Genomic DNA, 8,058 nt, shown 5'->3' on the forward strand with positions numbered 1-8,058 from the left:
TTAATTTTTTTTTTCTTAATTATTTTGTTTAGCAGGGAACAAATCTCGACTCTAAGTAAAATAATATTTCGCGGGAAGCGCGAATAAATTTACTAGTATATATATAATAAAGAGTTTCAACTGAAGCAGATTGGGTGCTACGTAATCCCCGTAACTATACATATATTGGGTTCAACTAAAGTAAGGAAAGATCCTAACTATCTAGGTCACCAACCTTCTATTTTACATTGGCGGATACAAATAAAAATTTGAGCAAAACAATTTCACTGTTATATATAAAATATTTTTATTTTATTTTATGTATTTATTAAAAATTAAATTCACTTAATACAAATTAAAAGGTCAGCTAATAAAGGGTGTTCAAACCCTCTTAAAATTCATTTTGGAATGATGCTAGATTTGATAGAGACCCAAACTCATAAAAGTCACGGGCTGATTCCCTGAAACAAACAAAAAAGACTTGAAACATATGCAGAAAAAATTGCTATAATTATTCCTTGATTAAAATAAGTTCCTACAAATTACACATTGCCTCTGTAAGTAATGGACTCCAAATTGCACATAAGGCAATATTAAAAATGAAAATGACATTTTATGGAAGAAATACACACAATACTTAAACGGTCAATCGATTAGTTTTGGGTGATTTAATGGTCAGTTGATTAGTTGGACAATGGCAACAATCAAGTACTTGAAGACGAAATTTCAAATAAGATAATCATATTCATTTGAAATAAAAATAAAAAAAAAACAAGAAACGTACGTAGTAGTACTATTTTCGTAATCTGATAACTAGTAGGAAGACAATACAACTTAATGTTGGCGGGAATAAGACAACTGTTTCATTGAAATAAGTTAGTCTTAATTCCCTTATTGACAGGGATTAATTAATATCATTTATAAGTTTGTTTTTCATTTATAATACTATTAATATCATGCTCTTTTCTTTTATTAGTTTCTGCTATATTTGCTTAAAATGACGAAAGTTTCTGCTTGCATTTAAGTCTTACTTATTTGCTTTTCTAATTGTTTTGATTGTTTAAGCCCGTGACCCTATTGTTTTGAGTGATAAATTCCTGCTATAATGCATAAAATGAACTGTACATGTGACTATCATTTTTAAGTTATGTTTCTCTTGGTCATCCTAAGAGTCATTCTAACCACATTATTTGGTGATTTCGACACAATAAGTTTCTGTAAATATGTACCTTTTTTATGATTTAATGGTCAGTCGATTAGTTGGACAATGGCAACAATAAATTACTTGAAGACGGAATTTAAAATTAGATAATCAATTCATTTGACAAATGAAACAAGATACGTACATAGTAGTACTGTTTTTATAATCTGATAATAACTACTAGGAATACAATACAACTTATTTTTGTTCAAGATAAATCTAGGTAATGAGGGATATTGACGGGAATCCACTTGTCACCACTTATAAAGTTCCTAACTGTGAAAGTTGATGCAATATTAGGATCCGTAGTGACGGATGCCCATGTCACACGTCCCTTCGTGACAGCACCCGTTCCTGTATTCTTGTACTCCAGATAATATGGCCGACGATTAACACTGGATTTATTTGTTGATTCTATCCACTCAACCCATCCTCTAGGATCTATCAAATTATCGATATAACTTTCCATTATCACAGTCCTAGAAAATATACCCCATGGCCGACCTAAATATGTCGTGACATCCGATTTCTCCAAATCGGGGGTAGCCTTTATCGTGCAATTTTGAAGCACTATTCATGTTGGAGAGTCCTCACGATCTCTCTTTTGTGCTGTTATTGTGTTATATTGTCTTGCCATAGGAGTACGTGCTTCAATCAAGCAGTTTTGGAACACGGCCGTCGCGTCACCACATATGAAATCTATCGTACCATAGATTTCACAATCTCGATAGAATTGACGTTGTTTTTTCGCATACAAAGTGTCTTGATACCCATCGAATCGACATTTATAAAAGGACACCGAATCTGCTTCAACTATTAATGCCACTGCCTGATGTTTTATGGGTCCAACATTATTTCTAAAAGTTAAGTCTTGGGCTGTAAAGCCATTGCCAAGAACCTCTGCAAATCAAATAAGAAGAAACAATTATAATTCATCAAAATTAATAAAATTCATTTATATATACTATATAGAGAGAGGGACTTACTAACGGTTGCAGTATCATAGGTTTTGTTGCCGTCGACAAAACTTCTATTACCCGTGATTATCGTAGTATCCATTCCTTCTCCGATCAGGAATATATTAGTCTTCTTTTTATCAACTCTAATATATTCCTGATACGTGCCTTTCTTAATTTTTATGAAGAATGGCTTGACATTGTGATCGGGGGATGCCAATATTGTTCCAGCAATTGTGTTGAAATTTCCGGTTCCATCTTTTGAAACAACTGCGTTATAAGGTGTTTCTGTTATTAGTTGGCTTTGAACGCATACAACTATAATTACGGCGACAAATAACGTCATTATATTCCTTGCATTAAATTTTTTTAAAAATCTGATGAGTTAAGAGACAAGAATTACAGCTACAATCTAGAGATTTGAAAGAAGGATACCGTAAAAACTATCTATGATGGCCATTGCAAAGTTGATGAACATGCAACAATTCTTCTTGGTAGTAGAAGAGTTTTACTCTTTCTTAATATTGTAGTATTGTCCAAGCTTAGCAATCCCCCTCCTTTATATTGTAGTAAACTTTTACTCTTTCTTGCACGTTTAAATTTTTGCATACATTTGTAAAATGTCATTTTTAAATGCTCCTTTATTGGACAACTAAATGTCATCTTCATTTCATTGATTTTTTCTACCATTTGAACAATTACTTACCTAGGTAATATGTAATTGTAGTAACATTTCAATCCTTAGCTTAGTTATGGTATTGCTTTCTACTTATTATCTTTTCTTATTTGGAGGGAATCAATTTGTAACTTTTATGAAATTTTCATTTTGTGAAGATACAATTTGTGCTTTCTTCATTTCTTTTTAAATGATATTTTAGTTTTTGTAATATTCTCAAAATAAATGACTTTTTAAAGATATCAAGAAGATATTATTTTTTCGTTTTTTATTTTTTACCTAAATGCACAAGAAATTTTTTAAAAATTAGATGGAGTGGGGAAAATGGGAAGGAATTACATGTCATAAATGACAACATGAAAGCGTAAATTAAAGCATTTAGTCTTTTCTTTTGTTTTCTCCTTCGATTTATCCTCTTGTAATCGTTTCATATTTAAATTTTTATATTTTGAATTCTTTAATAAAAATTTTTAGCTCTATTACTGACGATGACTGCTCGATGCATCAAAAAGTCATATTAACCTTTAGGTAGCTGACCACAGATTAAAAAGTCTAAGAATTTTTTTAATACAATTCCGTAATCTTTCTCCTTTCTCAGCCAAGTTGCTTAGATGTTAAGCACCCTACAATATCAAAGTTGTAGGTTTGAGTTATCAAAGAAGCAAAAAGATAGTAATGTGTTAATACTTATGTCCATTATACTTGTAGTAACATGACTTTCATTTCATCCTATATTTATAATTGATCTAATTGCCTTTTTAACCCCTCATGTCAATACGATTTGTTAATTTACTCTATAACTTTTCATCTTTTTACAATATCACTCTTTATATTAATTGTTAAAAAAATCTTTACTTGCACGTTAATTTCAAATTTGGCACCCATCCAAGAATTGAGTTGTTGGATAAGGCAAAAAATAGATTAGTTGAAGAGCAAATATCCAAGAAAAATACAAGATTGGAGTGAGTCACTATATTATATTTTAGCTAAAGAATATATATATATATATATATATATATATATATATATATATATATATATATATATATATATATAAATCAGTAAAAGTCTATCATGAGCACTTCAATTTATTTTACCTATATATAGGTGAATTATTATCATCATACTTTAAAAAGGGTATGTTATATTTTTGATAGTCACAATCATGTGACACAACTTTGATACAAAAGTTGGTGAAAAAGTTCATGATTTCCAAGTGAAAATGACAAATGAAATATATATATATATATATATATATATTAAAGTTCTTACTAAGAAAGAATGTTTAGACACGGTTAAGACCTGAGTGAATGGTTATTTGGTGACGTTCAAGACATGAATAACCATTATTCATTTGAAGAAAAAAAACAACTTTTATAAGTAGTGTTTTCGTTAAAAGATAAGTGTATAATTTAAATTTAAATAGACATGTTGATACATTAAATTAATTTTGCATAAAATTTAAACTTAAGGTAATAGTTTATACTTTACATTTATCTACAATTCTATGTATAAAACATTGGTGCTATAGTAATTGCGCAATACTATTATTAGTTCATTCCTACGAAATTTGTTTCCCATTTATCAATGTTCTCTTATTTATCTAATAATAATAGGTAAACTTAGAATAATAAGTACTGGATAACATTTTACTATATTTTATCATTTCAACTTTCAATTTTTAACTTTTATAGTCATATTTCTGAAGGAAATTCTAATTAATTAGTATAACGTTGCTAAGGATTTGAAAGCTCAAATTGAACTTTGGTCATCAATAACAATCAAGATTTAATTAATTTGTTACTTGTTGCTTTCAATTACCTCAATTGATCTTCTTGCTAGTGAAGTTTCTAAATAACACTCAATTCCAATTTCCAAATACTAAAAAAGCACTAATAACATTGATATCTATATAAAATTACCTAATATGCATTTGTTTCTAGCCATGAAGAAAACTCTTATTGGTCACATGAAAGTAGAATGTTAAATTTGGCTAAAGAAAACTATTGGTCACATGAAAATTAAAATACCATAATTGCTGGAAAAAATATATGATAAAATGGTCTTTTTTCTTCTGTACTACTAGGTTTAAATAATTCTTTAGGTTTCATTTGAGCAATTTTGATCATTTAAGGAGTTGATTCGGATAATATGAAGGTAAGAAAACTGTTTCTAATAGATCTTTAACACAAATTGAGAATAACAAAATCATTTTTAAAAACGAAAAAATAAATGAAGTGGAAGGTCATATAGAATAAAATGGAGAAATTGTAGTAGCAATAATCAATAATATGATAATCAAAGCAAATTAGACAACAACAATAACATCTAAAATAATAGTAAATATATATCTCTCCATATCATATCCGCCCCCCCCCCCCCCCCCCCTCCTTTTAATTGTCTTTTTTCTAGCTTAGCTATTAATACTACTACTAATTTAGCATGGCTAGGACCACCACCAACACCTCCGCATCAGCCCTGTCATACAAATATAGAGGTTGTGTTTAAATATTTCTTTAATCTAAGTAAAATATAAGTCATACAACTATCTAAAGTGTTATTTACTAAAATAATATAAAATATGAGATAAGGGTGATGGTCCTTAATTGTCCAAACATTATCATTGAGATGATTATCTTTAGTGTACTATTCTAAAATTTAAAATTATATTTAACATTCATGAAGTACTTAAAAAATATTTTTAAAAAATTTATAAGAAAATAGTTTTTAGTTGAAACCCGAACCAATATGTTCCAGAACTGTACAAGTTACATCAAACCCAATAAAACTCAGATCAGTGGGACCCAGTAACTCCAACCCGATATCCAACACAGACACAGAGCGGCCACATTCCGTAATTAGTGAACCGGCCAATTGCCCAGTAATCTATCAAATACATCTTCTTTTACCTTGAATTGTTGCTTATTTTTCTTTTCGTCTCAATTTATGTGACACTATTTGATTTTCGTACAAAGTTTAAAAAAGAAAGAATAGATTTTTTCCGAAATATTCATGGACCATTTGTGTGGCTATAGATGATTTCTTTAAGGGTAAAAAGAAAATTTTAAAATTAAATATTAAAATGTTAAATTGTGACCAAGGACGGACCCACCTCATACCAGGGGTGTCACCCAACAATGCTTCATCAAATTTTTTTTTGGTACTATATATATAAATAACCTGAAAAAATAGAACATGATTATTACTAAAATAAATCATAATACATGAATAGATAACCAATCTGGGTCTGTTGGTTTGGCGCATGGCATGTGCGATTAAACAATCTAAATGAACTATAATTGCATTATAAGAATTCAATTACTAGCTATTTAATACTTTTCAAATTGAACGTTCATATTTATTTTTTATCTTTTTATAAGTTCTAGTTGGAATTTCTTGAATTTATTCATTATTTTCTTATGAACTTAATTTTATGAAAACTTGTCGTAGAGATAGTTGTAGTAGGTTACTTGATTTATATTTTATTACAGTACGTTTTAAATATTTTTTATTAATATAATGTTATTATATTTTTTAAATATCGACACCGCTTATAAAAAATCATGCTAAAATCAATGATTGTGACTATAGGTCATTTCATTGGGATTGGAACTTTATTGGTGGATCTTTATAGCTGATAAGCAAAAATGTAACATGATAATGCTTCATCTTTTTATGGATTGTTTGATCTTTAATGTATGAAACAAAAGAGCCCCTAAACACACTATCCAACAAGAGATAGGTAATGTATATACAAATTATGCAAGTTTGATAAGTTGTCAAAAACTCCTACACCATTAAGAGATATCATTATACCTTACATTAATTTTTTTCTTATTAACTACTTACAGACGATTTTTTTTTTTATAGCCAATAATTTTCTCCTTACTAAGTCCTACCGCCTACGAGATGGATCACCAAGAATCATTGAACGTTTCTCTGGATGCTAATTTTTGTGTCACTCGCATCATTCAAAGTATGGCTGCTAAAGGCCATAGATAAGCAAAGGCAATACGTAAACCCACTCATTCATATCATTACTCTGTCATTTTCATATCGACTTTCGAACTGGACTTTAATAGAAATTAATGAGCTAAGTCAGACTAAAAATATAACATGATTTGATAATAGCTCATTTTCCGATTCACCAAGTCACAACGTCACACTAATTTAATATTCCAAATTTATATTTTTTAACCAAATCAAAGAGAATTATTGTCTAAATTGTCTAGAATTTTTTTATTATTATATATAGAGCAACACAGATATGTGCCACCAACTGCCATATAGAGAAAATCAATTATAATTGTGCCGTCAAAGCTTTTGACCAAAGGACCAGATTTAAGTTGAAAAAAACGTTTGACCGCTCTAAATTTCCTTATTAGGAAAAGCTTATTAAGGCAATGAATATAATCAATGTCTTAATTGATATACAAATAATGGCTAATGACAAAAAAAATTGATTGAAAAGCATATTTAGAGTAAATTAATGAGAATAAGTATTGAAAACACTCCTAAACTTGACGTGAATTATTACTTTATCTCTCAGTCATTGACAGCCTTAAAAATACCCCTCTACTTGATTAATTAATTTAAAAACACCCATCTTATGCCACATGTCATCCACCTATGCGTATATGTAAATATTTTTGTAGATATGACGTACACATAGATATATATAGTTAAAAAACATTCAATAATTAAATGCTAAAATTTAGTAAACAAGATTTTTTAAAATAATAATAATTTTTTTTCTTACCTCACCCCATCCCCTACCCAGGTACCCCAATTCCACCACCCACCCCCACCTCCTCACCTCCCCAAAAAATTTTATTGATCTTTTTTTTAAAAACTTTTTATCCAACACTGAGTACCCCGACTCCCCCACCCCCACCCCACCCTCTTAAAAGATAAAATATATATTTTTTCTTATTACACTTCTCTCCCCTCCAAAAAAAAAGTTTAAAAGAATTTAATTTTTTGGGTGGGGTGGGTAGTGAGGTGTGAGGCTATCAAAAGAAGAAGAAAAAAAGAGGTGTGAGGCTAGGGGTACTGGGTAGAGAATGGGGTGAGGTGATAAGAAAAAAAAAGTTCTTTTATCCTCTTAAATTGCTAAATTTTTAATATTTAATTATTTAAATGTTTTTTTAAAAAAATTCTATTACATATATCTATGTGTACGCCATGTCAACATAAACTTCTACATATATGCATATGTGGCATAAAAGGGGTGTTTTTAAATTCAC

The 8,058-nt window shown here is 29.4% G+C and overlaps 1 pseudogene; it reads right to left on the minus strand.

The window, feature by feature from the left end:
- Nucleotides 1–1,388: 1,388 nt before the first annotated feature.
- On the minus strand, nucleotides 1,389–5,711 carry LOC125827469 (pectinesterase-like; annotated as a pseudogene).
- Between the last annotated feature and the right edge of the window lie 2,347 nt (nucleotides 5,712–8,058).

Source organism: Solanum verrucosum, unplaced genomic scaffold, assembly GCF_900185275.1.
Source record: "Solanum verrucosum unplaced genomic scaffold, falcon-dt-bn FXZP01000138.1, whole genome shotgun sequence".
Classification (NCBI taxonomy): Eukaryota; Viridiplantae; Streptophyta; class Magnoliopsida; order Solanales; family Solanaceae; genus Solanum; species Solanum verrucosum.